Source organism: Aquarana catesbeiana, linkage group LG11, assembly GCF_042186555.1.
Source record: "Aquarana catesbeiana isolate 2022-GZ linkage group LG11, ASM4218655v1, whole genome shotgun sequence".
NCBI classification, from domain to species: Eukaryota; Metazoa; Chordata; class Amphibia; order Anura; family Ranidae; genus Aquarana; species Aquarana catesbeiana.
The window spans coordinates 40,107,552-40,120,511 of NC_133334.1; positions in this window are offsets into that span (position 1 = coordinate 40,107,552).

Below are 12,960 nucleotides of genomic sequence, written 5' to 3' on the forward strand. Positions count from 1 at the left end.
GGATCGTCGGGTATTATTTGAATTAAAGTTTCAAATGTAAAAAAATATTTTTTAAAACTTTTTGGATTAAAAGGAATAGGTTGACTTCTCTGGGATTTTATAGGTTGGATATAGTTGAATGCACAATACTGCAGCATACAATAGTATTTATGCCTCATTCACACAAGAAGCCAGAGGGCGCTATAATCAGGCAGTTGATCCGCAGTTTTACTGGTCACCTGACTAAACAAGGGCGTGTCGACGCCAAGATGCTTTGCTCCACAGCCAGTGCAAACATTCAACAGCACGTTGCGCCGCCGCAGAACGCAAACCATTCAAGCGAATGGGGTTACACTGCAACCACCCTGCCCCCACACCTCACATCTTTCCCATTTGATTGGCTTACTGCGTTTCCCATCAATTTCCCTCTTAGGCTACATTCACACTTGTGCGTGTTGGTATTATGCACAAAATCGCATAGAAACGCATTGCCCTTTAGCAGATGCATGGCAGTGCTATTAATTCTTGATGGCACCCCCACGCAACTGCTAACAAGCAGGCATCAGCAAAATCACGCCAAACCGCGTAGTTCAGTGTGGCATGATTTTCTATACGGGTCAGGGACCTCTTTTGCATGTTTCCCACATGTAGTATTTCTTTTTTCTTTTTTTTCTAAATATATTTTATACTTTTTATTTATTTATTTTTTTCTATTTATTTTCTAAATACATTATTTATTTATTTATTTTCTAAATCCATTATTTATTTATTTTTTATTTATTTTCTAAATCACTGGCTCCCAATCACCCAGCGAATTAAATTCAAAATTCTAACCACAACATACAAAGCCATTCACAACTCTGCCCCAAGCTACATCACTAATCTTGTCTCCAAATATCACCCAAATCGTCCTCTCCGCTCTTCTCAAGACCTCCTGCTTTCAAGCTCTCTCATCTCCTCCTCCCATGCTCGTCTCCAGGATTTCTCCAGAGCCTCTCCCATCCTCTGGAACTCGCTACCTCCATCTATCCGGCTAGCCCCTACTCTTGCTACCTTCAGGCAATCCCTGAAAACTCATCTCTTCAGGAAAGCCTATCACGTCTCCAACTAATCTCCTACCACTTCCACCAGCTCATTCCCCACAGTTACAACCTTTTGTACCACCTGCCCCACCCTATTAGATTGTAAGCTCTTCTGAGCAGGGCCCTCTTAATCCTATTGTATTGTATTGTATTATATTATAACTGTATTGTCTCCCTTTTATATTGTAAAGCGCTGCGTAAACTGTTGGCGCTATATAAATCCTGAATAATAATAATAATAATAATAATAATAAATCCATTATTTATTTATTTTTTATTTATTTTCTAAATACATTTTATTCTTTTTTTTAAATTTATTTTCTAAATAGCATTTGTTTTTCAAAATACAATTTTATTCCTTTTTTATTTATTTTCTAAATACAATATTCATGTATTTTTTATTTATTTTATTTATATGTAGTGTTTCTTTTTTGTTTTTTATTCTTATTTTATATTCTTTATTTTATTCTTTTTATTTATTTTTTTTTCTATTTATTTTCTAAATACATTATTTATTTATTTATTTTTTCTAAATACATTATTTATTTATTATTTTCTAAATACATTTTATTCTTTTTTTAATTTATTTTCTAAATAGCATTTTTTTTTTCTAAATACATTTTATTCTTTTTTTTTTATTTATTTTCTAAATACATTTATTTATATAATTTCTAAATTTTTCTGAATACAATTCTAAATACATTTTATTCTTTTTTTTTTAATGTATTTTCTAAATACATTTATTTATGTAATATAATACCCAGTTTTTGTTGGTCGAATACCTGCCGAATCAACTAGCCCTGAAAATGGATGGCGCTAGAGCGTCGGGCCCATACCCGGCCATCGCCGGCGATGAAATGACGGTCCCAGGGGGCTAGGCTGCAACAAGTAGGAGGCCCGCTGCGGTGCGTGCGGAAGCCCCAGGCGAGGGCCCGGGCAGAGCCGACGCGGGTGCAGATCTTGGTGGTAGTAGCAAATATTCAAACGAGAACTTTGAAGTCCGAAGTGGAGGTTGCGTTGAGCAATTAGATTCCAAATATATCGAGCCTTAAACTTTTGTGTGTGCCAATGAAACAGCGAAAAACGACAGAACTCCAAATTTTCTGTAGATGGCGCATTAAGGGCTTGTTTACACTTGTGGTAGTCTCCAAAAAGCGATTCGTGGTGGATTGCTTTTTAGAGAGCAGTACAGGAACAGCTGACAGGCATTTAGGAGGTGATACTTTTTTCTAAATACAATTTTATTCTTTTTTTTTTTATTTATTTTCTAAATACATTATTTATGTATTTTTAAATTTATTTTCTAAATACATTTTATTCTTTTTTTAAATTTATTTTATAAATACACTTATTTATTTATTTATTTATTTTCTAAATCCATTTTTATTCTTTTTTTTATGTTTCAAATATGAATTTTATTTATTTAATTTTTTTGCCCATTGAAATTAGTAGGCTGCCCTACACACAACGCACTGAAATGCACGCGCATCTTCTCATGGTGTGAACAGCGCCTTAGACAGGTCATGTGATAGGCAGACAGATCATGTGATCATACAGCAGGCAGACCCCCCCCCCCCCCCCCCTTAGCATTCTGCAAGGAGCACATTTATAATTTATACAGTGCATGGTTCAGTATCTGCAGATCAGAGGCAGGTTAGAGTTTGTCGAAATCCTTGCAATGTATATAACTGAACAGTTTATTTTTTTTCCTTGGCAGAATATGTTTCACTTTAGCTAAAGAAAGAAAATATTGGCATAAACATTCCGCAGACCGCGCTCTTTGATGTTTACGCTGTTTACTGTCCAAAGCAGGAAAAATACACTTTACCGCTTTCCCGTATAGTCAGGGATCACATCCCAGCAACCACTGTTTCTTTTCAGAAGCCGTTTCTCCAAAGATTGATTCGATTGTTTGGCAAATGGAAGGTTTGATGATCGCGCCGGCTCCTTCCTCGGGCTCTTTGCTTGCACGCATGAAAACAAAACAAGTGAGCCTGACAACAAAGGAGGCCTGCGAGGAAAAAAATAAATAAAAAATATTCTACAAAGAGATTCTGTTCATTGAGAGGAAACTCTGGGTTTGTCACATCGAACTGATACATACTATTTACTATTTTCCTAATTTATTTTTTTTAAATGTATTTTCTAAATACTTTTTATTTTTCTAAATACATTTTTATTTTATTTTTCTATTTTCTCAATACCTATTTTTATTTTTTTATTACATTTTTATTCTTTTTTTTTTTTTTTCTAAATGCATTATTTTTTTTTTCTATATACAATTCTATTCTTTTGTTATTTATTTTCTAAATACAAATTTTATTGTTTTTTTTTTTTTTTTAATGTATTTTCTAAATACATTTAAGGCCCCTTTCACACGGGCAATCCGATCAGATCCACCTGTCAGTTTTTCAGGCTGACCTGATTGGACATTCCAGTCTCTTCTATGGAGTGGCGGAGGTCACATGTGACACCCGCCACCATCTGATCCGATCCTGCCCACCAAAAACAGACAGATAATGGACCCATTCCCCATCCGTCTGGAGGATCGGATCGGATGGCACTGGATGGAACGGACAGGCAGCCCATTTCCATCCGATTGCCCCCTAGACAAGAGCGGGCTGTGTCCGCGTCTGCTATGCATAGCGCAGCGGACACGGACCTGTCATCCGCTTGCTCAGCGGGCACCAGCGGAGAGATCCCCCCGCTGAGAAAAGCGGATCCCGCTAAATATAGGCGCCCGTGTGGAAGGGGCCTTATTCTTTTTTTATTTATTTTCTAAATACAATATTTATTAATTTTCTCAATACAATTTTATTCTTTTGTTATTTATTTTCCAAATACAAATACAAATTTTATATATTTTTTTATTTCTTTTCTAAAAAAAATTATATTAATTTTTAAAATATTTTATTTCTTTTCTAAATTCATTTTTATTTCTTTTCTAAATACATTTTTATTTCTTTTCTAAATACAAACATTATTTATTTTTTTATTATTTATTTTCTAAATACGTTCTGTTTCTTTTTCCAAATAATGTTTTTTTTTTTTTTTTTATCCTTTTGGTTCCAGAGACTTTTTAATGTTTTGCACCTGTTAAAATGCACATTGTAGGCCTGAAGATCACATAAAACCCCCTCAGGCATTCTATATTTTCTGAAAGCAGTGACCCTGTGCAATAAAATAGTGACAGCTGTATTTTTTTTAATGTTACGCAATATTTACAAATACAGGTCAGAAATACTAAGTAGTTCCGATCCCAGCGCTCAAATGGAACAAATTCACTGCACTTTCAGCCGCTATTATGAACAAAAAACAGTAAAGAATGGATGACGCTCGATTTAAAGATCAAATATTAATAGCGCTTCATGTAAATAAAATTTCTATATATTGATGTAATGACATCTAGTGCATTTAGATAAACCACCTCCGGTCAGGTGTAAAATACTCATTAACCGCTTGCCGACCGCCTGACGCAGATATACTGCGGTAGAAGGGCTCGTACAGGCAGAATCACGTACCTGTACGTTCCCCTTTAAGAGGCGGCCAGCGGGTGCCCGTGCGCCCGCCGCAAGCTCCGTGAGTCGTGTCGCGGGTCCCGCGGACTCGATCACCACTGGGATACCCGCGATCGCCTCATGTGGAGGAAGAACGGGGAGATGCTAATGTAAACAAGCATCTCCCCGTTCTGCCTAGTGACACTGTCACTGATCTCTGCTCCCTGTCATCGGAGCAGAGATCAGTGAAGTGTCACACACAGCCCCTCCCCCCACAGTTAGAAACACGCCCCCAGGACACACTTAACCCCTACACTGCCACCTAGTGGTTAACCCCTTCACTGCCAGTGTCATTTACACAGGAATCGGTGCATTTGTATAGCACTGATTGCTGTATAAATGACAGTGGTCCCAAAAATGTGTCAAAAATGTCCGATGTGTCCGCCATAATGAATGTCGCAGTCACAATAAAAATCGCTGATCGCCACTAAAAAAAAAAAAAAAAAGAATTATTAAAAATGCCATAAAACTATCCCCTATTTTGTAAACGCTATAACTTTTGCGCAAACCGATCAATAATCGCTTATTGCGATTTTTTTTAACCAAAAATATGTAGAAGAATACATATCGGCCTAAACTGAGGAAAAAAAAAAATGTTATATATATTTTTGGGGGATATTTATTATAGCAATAAGTAAAAAATAATGCGTTTTTTTTTTTCTAAATTGTCGCTCTTATTTTGTTTATAGCGCAAAAAATAAAAAGCGCAGGGGTGATCAAATGCCACCAAAAGAAAGCTCTATTTGTGGGGGAAAAAAGGACGTCACTTTAGTTTGGGAGCCACGTCGCACGATCGCGCAATTGTCAGTTAAAGCGACGCATTGCCGAATCGCAAAAAGTGCTCTGGTCAGAAAGGGGGTAAATTCTTCCGGGGCTGAAGCGGTTAAGCAAAAAGGCCACTTCTAATCACGCATCACTACTTCTCATCCCTTGTTAGGATAGAGTTAGAGAAGTGAACACTATTGTGTCCTCCTAAGATCAGTTCAATATGATGCTTGCATTGAAAACAGATAAAGAACAGCAATTCTCAAATCCACCAGTGCAGACAAGCTTTCAACTTCTACACCTCCACCAGTCCACCTCGTTCTTTCCCCTTTGTGTGTGCGCTTACCAGAGGGAATCTGTAACTGAGCCTGTTACTATCCTTTGCAGCATGAGTCCAAAAAAAATACAAAAGATGAGGTTGCGTTGAGCAATTAGATGCCAAACATGTCGAGCCTTAAACCTGTGTGTGCCAATGAAACAGAGAAAAAAACGGCAGAACTCCACATCTTCTGTAGATGGCGCGTTAAGGGCTTATTTACACTTGTGGTAGTCCCCAAAAAGCGATCCATGGTGGATTGCTTTTTAGAGAGCAGTACAGGAACAGCTGACAGGCATTTAGGAGGTGATACTGCTGATTCATATTTGCCTGTTTTTTTTTTTTTTTTGGACAGCCGAAATGGGTTTTTGAAGGGGAATACCACAACAAAACTAACAGCCTAGTGCTTGCCTATCAGTTGCAGTGCGGCTCCGTTAAATTGAATGGGTCGCGTTCGGTGGTGATACTGCCCGTCACTCACTATAGTCGGTGTAATTTGGCCTATCAGCCTCCTGCAGCCCACCTTGCAGCAGAGCCCAGACTGAGGGAGGGAGAAAAAAAGCACAAAGCCAATCAGTTGTGCTGCAGTGCCAGCAGGAGCATGCTGGAGGGAGGAGAAAGAACAGAAATGTGCTCATCGGTCTGCTGCTTGTCCTTTCACCGTCCAATCACAGGCTAGGCACAGGAGGGGCAAGACCTGTAAGTGGCACTAACTGCAGCAGAATAAAAGCAGGTCTCCTTCCCTGCCAAATAAAAAATAAATAAAGCGCGCTAATTATATGAAAATACACACATAGATGTGAATACATGTGGGTGGTAGTAAAAACCACAATCTACTGAGAGCAAGTAAATGACTCCATGAGTGGTAGAAATATATAAGTGCAAAACATAAAAACTCAAATAAAAAGAAGAAACAAAAAATGTGTACATGTGAAGTACAATGATATTAATAGCGTGAAAATCTGAAAATCAAACAAACTCAGTCCATGAGTTCAAACATAAAAAGTTCATCAGTGAAAAAAAAAGCTTCCATCCACTATACAGCTCAGCAGCAACTAATCCCCCTATGAGCGGATTGACAAAGGAGAGAGATGTGCAGGATGGTGCAAATCCACTGACGGTGACTCCAATAAGTGAGAAAGTGATAAAGGTGGACTCTTACCCTCCGTGTTGGACCCCCTCCTTGGCAGGGTCTATCAGGCATGCAGATTTTTGCCCTCTGCAGGGACCGTGTAATGAGAAGATGCCCTGCAGAGGGCAAAAATCTGCATGCCTGATAGACCCTGCCAAGGAGGGGGTCCAACACGGAGGGTAAGAGTCCACCTTTATCACTTTCTCACTTATTGGAGTCACCGTCAGTGGATTTGCACCATCCTGCACATCTCTCTCCTTTGTCAATCCACTCATAGGGGGATTAGTTGCTGCTGAGCTGTATAGTGGATGGAAGCTTTTCTTTTTTTTCACTGATGAACTTTTTATGTTTGAACTCATGGACTGAGTTTGTTTGATTTTCAGATTTTCACGCTATTAATATCATTGTACTTCACATGTACACATTTTTTGTTTCTTCTTTTTATTTGAGTTTTTATGTTTTGCACTTATATATTTCTACCACTCATGGAGTCATTTACTTGCTCTCAGTAGATTGTGGTTTTTACTACCACCCACATGTATTCACATCTATGTGTGTATTTTCATATAATTAGCGCACTTTATTTATTTTTTATTTTTCATGGTATACACAGATATTGGTGTATTTTGTGTGCAGCTTTTACCTTTGACCTTTTTTGCTCTGCAGCGCAGTTTTTCTTTTTATTTTTGCTCCTTCCCTGCCAGACAGAGGAGACAAGCCCTTAAAATGTAAATTTTACAGCAGTAGTGGTCAATTTTCTTCATATGGTGGGCCTTAAGTGTGGCCCTCAACATTACAAAAGGGCCACAAGTAATATTCAGTAAATATTCAGCAGACACAAAACAAGATATAGTCAAAGACTATGAGCATTATACAGGAGATGGTTAGAGACTGCAGACACGATATAAGAGACGGTCAGAGACTGCAGACATGATAAAAGAGATGGTCAGAGACTGCAGACATGATACAGGAGATGGTCAGAGACTGCAGACATGATACAAGAGATGGTCAGAGACTGCAGACATAATACAATAGATGGTCAGAGACTGCAGACACAATACAAGAGATGGTCAGAGACTGCAGACATGATACAGGAGATGGTCAGAGACTGCAGACATAATACAGGAGATGGTCAGAGACTGCAGACATGATACAGGAGATGGTCAGAGACTGCAGACATAATACAAGAGATGGTCAGAGACTGCAGACATAATACAGGAGATGGTCAGAGACTGCAGACGTGATACAAGAGATGGTCAGAGATTGCAGACATGATACAAGAGATGATCAGAGACTGCAGACATGATACAAGAAATAGTCAGAGACTGCAAACTGTTGAAGATTGTAAACATGCGGGGACATGCTTCAGGAAACAGTCATAGGCTGGAAACATATTGCAGGAGACTGCTAGAAATGACTGCTATAACTGGGGAATAAGGAAACACAGATTTGTGCCTGCAGGGGCCATGAGGGCCACACAAAAATGGCCAATGGGCTGCATGTGACCCCTGGGCTGCAGGTTGGGCACCAGGGCTCCAGCCATGACATCATTGCCAGATTGTGGCATTTCCATCCTTCATTGTTTTATTATACTGTCCCATTAATTCCTCGTTGCATTAGCTGGCACCTTCATGAATCTCCATTATATAAGGCCCTATAAATAAGACCGGCCAATCCTCGCACAAACACATTTTTTGCATCCTCCGTGTGCCGTAAACAAGATTCATGGCTCTTCGGGAGCCGGCGATTTAGAGATCTCTTTGGAGAAATGACAATATTCTCATTTAATCTCACCTATTCAGCCCCCTGTTTATTTGTCTATCTCAGCACTTTCTGCTTAATGGGGCTGAAGCACCCAGCAAATTGCGCCTTATTTGCCGAGCTTCTCCCAGGACAATTGCATAACGGCAATCAGAGACTGACTTTTCCGAGGCAGCTGAATGGATGCTTATGGGATCGATAAATGGACGGGACTGCGGATCGCCCCTTTCATTTTAAACATAGGAGTGGGGCTTCTAAAGTCCATTAGTGGAAATGGCTCGCCAATAAATCCACGCCGGAAATCAATAGCTCTCAATGAGTGAAATGACTGCGGTCACTGGGCGTTTAACCCATTCGGTGGTCAACTAACTTCCGAAACGCTAAAATCCCATTCACGCTATCATATTGCTGTAACGCACATGCTACTGCACGCGTTACTGCAACACCTGACCACTCAATACTTGCATTGGTGCATCATTCATTTTGTATGGAACCCCAACACATCTTACTGACAGACCTGCATTGCAATGCAAAATATGACAATTCACTAACTTGTGCTGCCAAAAATGGTGCATGCGCTATTTTTGGTGTGTTGGCATTCCATTCATTTGGAAATGGGCTGCCATAATGGAATACACATTGAGGGATGGTATTAAGACGCATTATTGTGCCTAAGGGCCCTTTTACAAGCATTCCGTTGCAGTGAGTTAATGCGCATCTTTGGCATGCCTTAATGTGCTAGGTGTTAGGACAGCCCATTCATTATGTATGGGTTACCAACACACCACAACTGGTTAAAAAAAAGGCACACGCCTATATCTATGTGTAGCCAGGTGTACCAATATGGAGAAGGAGACACTGCCTTTTATTCTTCCCTCCCTCTACTGAGATACTGATGTTATGCTGCACTATTCTCCTCCAGCCAGCAGGGGGAGAGCTAAAGCCAAGCAAGCCCATAGACTTCTATGCAGAACAGTGAGACTCCTGGGAGAGGTAGTTTGAGAAGGCAGACATATAATGGGACAAATGGATTCCTTGCAGTACAAATCCCAATAGGCACTGTGCAGTAGGAGGAGTGGAGTGAGGATCGTTGTTCAACTGCCCAGGAAATTTCTTCAACTTGGTGCTAAGGAGAAATAAAGAGCAGAGCACCTCTATCCGAGTATTCATCTGCCAGCAGGGGTGCGTGCCTGAGACTGGGAGTGAGGACACCAAGGGGTAGCGCAGCACCTCCCACATGGCAGCTCTCGCACCACTGCTGCAAGGAGACTGGAGCGTCCACTCACCCACTGCTTCCCACTGCTGATCCCCAGAGGCTTTCAGGAAGAGGCTGATGGGGGCCCTCTTCTAGAGCAAGAGTGCATAGCAGCATCCTGGGAACTGGTGAGAGGGTTAGCTGGCCGTTATTGACACCGCTAGTAGAGAATGAGCCACTGAAAGGAAGACAACCAAGTGCATCCAACTCATACAAACTCTATACCGGACTTCTACCAAACCTATTCTGTAGTCATACCAAACTGTCACTGCATCTAAAGCACATCTACCTTGAAACTGTTCCAAGACTATACTGTACCAATACTGTACCTATATTGCTTGCAAGTTAACTGGGTCTGTCGTTAAGTGCAAAGACGATCTTAAAGGGCCCCAACGATAGCCGGCAGAAGAACATCACACAGGACTGCCCCTCCTGTAATAATTATTCTGCAAGTTCCATTGTTCCCCTGCCCCGTCTGTTATCACCCCCCTCTTCTTTTGGACAGTACATACGAAGTCGGTCTAGGACTAGCATCGCCGCCATAAATGCGCACTAGCTGATCTGGGCACCAAATGTCATCTTATGCCAAATCCCTACTGTTAATCACTCTGTATACTAAATTGTGTTATTACCATTGTTAAACTATTTTATGCTTGCCTAGTAACCAACCAAATTGGGTGACTATACATTAAGTTTGCCTTTACTACCTGGTTTGGTGCCTGTTTTCTTTGATATAGCGCTACTGTTGCGTACAAACTCGCTCATCCATGTCTTTATGGACCTTGCTTTGTGGACTGGTGCGCAGTCATCTTGGAACAGGAAGGGGCCATCCCCAAACTGTTCCCACAAAGTTGGGAGCATGAAATTGTCCAAAATGTCTTGGTATGCTGACACCTTAAGAGTTCCCTTCTCTGGAACTAAGGGGCCAAGGCCAATACCTGAAAAAAAAACCCACATCATAATGCCCCCTCCACCAAATGATTTGGACCAGTGCAAGGTCCATAAAGACATGGATGAGCGAGTTTGGGGTGGAGGAACTTGACTGACCTGCACAGAGTCCTGACCTCTATCCGATAGAACACTTTTGGGATGAAGTAGAGCGGAGACTGCGAGCCAGGCCTTCTCGTCCGCATCAGTGCCTGACCTCACAAATGCTCTTCTGGAAAAATGGTCAAACATTCCCATAGACACACTCCTAAACCTTGTGGACAGCCTTCCCAGAAGAGTTGAAGCTGTTATAGCTGCAAAGGGTGGGCCAACTCAATATTGAACCCTACGGACTAATGCCCTGTACACACGACCGGTTGTGCCGTCGGCATAAACTCTGAAGGTTTTTCCGACGGATTTCCGCTCAAGCTGTCTTACATACACACGGTCACACCAAATTCTGACCGTCCAGAACGCGGTGACGTACAACACTTACGACGGGACTAGAAAACAGAAGTTCAATAGCCAGTAGCCAATAGCTTCCATCTTGTACTTGCTTCAGAGCATGCGTCGTTTTTGGTGCGTCGGAACAGCATACAGACGAGCGTTTTTTCCGTAATTTGTTCCATCGGAAAAATATAGAACATGTTCTCTATCTAAGTCCGTCTGAATATTCCACAGAAAAAGTCCGATGGGGCATGCACACGGTCAGAATATACGATGAAAAGCTCCCATCGGACTCTTTCTGTCGGAAATTCTGCTCGTGTGTATGAGGCATAAGACTAGGATGACAGTAAAGTTCATGTGGGTGTAAAGGCAGGCGTCCCAATACTTTTGGTAATATAGTGTATAGACAGTATATATTGTGTGTTAGAGTGCCATTTGCAAAAAATGGCAACGCTTTGCAGTGCCCCTAGAGCAAGTGCCTTGCCATGTGCTGTGCACCACAACGGAGTAAAAAAAACACGCAATCCTTTTTTAATAAAGCAGCACACCACAACATAAAATCTATGCGTTGTGGTGCGTTTAGGGCAATGTGCTTGGGACTCTACTGTACAATGCGTCAGGGTGCCATTCACAGAGAATGGCACTGCAACACACTGCACATAGAGCAGGTGGTTTGCCATGTGTTGTGATGTGTGCAGTGCTTTGTGGCGTTCACGCACACATCTTAGTATACCTTGACACAACGCACATATGCAAAGGAGCCCTTAAAGTGTACGTCAGGTCTAAACTTTTTTTTTTTTGTTTTGGATAGAGTTGGGAGGGTTCTATCACTATTTGGGACTCCAGAGATTTCTCCTAAAGCTGCGTACACACGATCGGACTTTCCGACGGGAAATGTTCGATTACAGGCTGTTGGCGGTAAATCAGACCGTGTGTACGCTCCATCGGACAATTGTTGTCGGATTTTCCGCGGACAAATGTTGGATGGCAGGTTTTAAAATTTTCCGCGGACAAATGTGTGTTGTCGGATTTTCCGAGCGTGTGTACACAAGTCCGTCGGACAAAAGTCCAAAGTACAAACACACATGCTCGGAAGCAAGGATGAGCTGGAAGCGGTCGGTCTTGCAAACTAGCGTTCGTAATGGAGAATTAACATTCGTGACGCGGCAAATAATGAAATCTCGAAATGCAGCGCACAATTCTCTTCTTCTTTAATGGGATAATAATGAAGCTGCTTTGCTGGTGATACTGATGGAGTTATTGCAAACAAATTTTCAAAGGCTTTTTTTTTCTAGTGATATCAAGAATAATATTATTATGCTTTTTTTTTTTGGCAAGTTACCACAACACCATTATCCTGTAGTTTTGAAGATCAAAGATACAACTATGTTGGTGTCCCTTGTCAATTTTACATTGTATTTTTTAGAATGTAACTGCCTACTCCCAAACTGTCATTTGAAGTAAAACACATAGCCAAGTATTATTCTACACTATTTTTTTTATTGTGCATTAAAAAAATAAAACAAATACAATTAGACATGATATTTGCCAATAGAACTTAACCAAAAAGTGCATTCTATGCATCCAAAAATATAAAAAATATACCAAATCATTATTATTCAACAAAAAAAATAATGTCAAAGCAATAACTCCAAGGCCAATAATAAATAACACGTTATCTCCTCCAATTCCGCAACATGGCTGGTTGACGAACAGCCGTTCAGAAACTAACTGAAAAG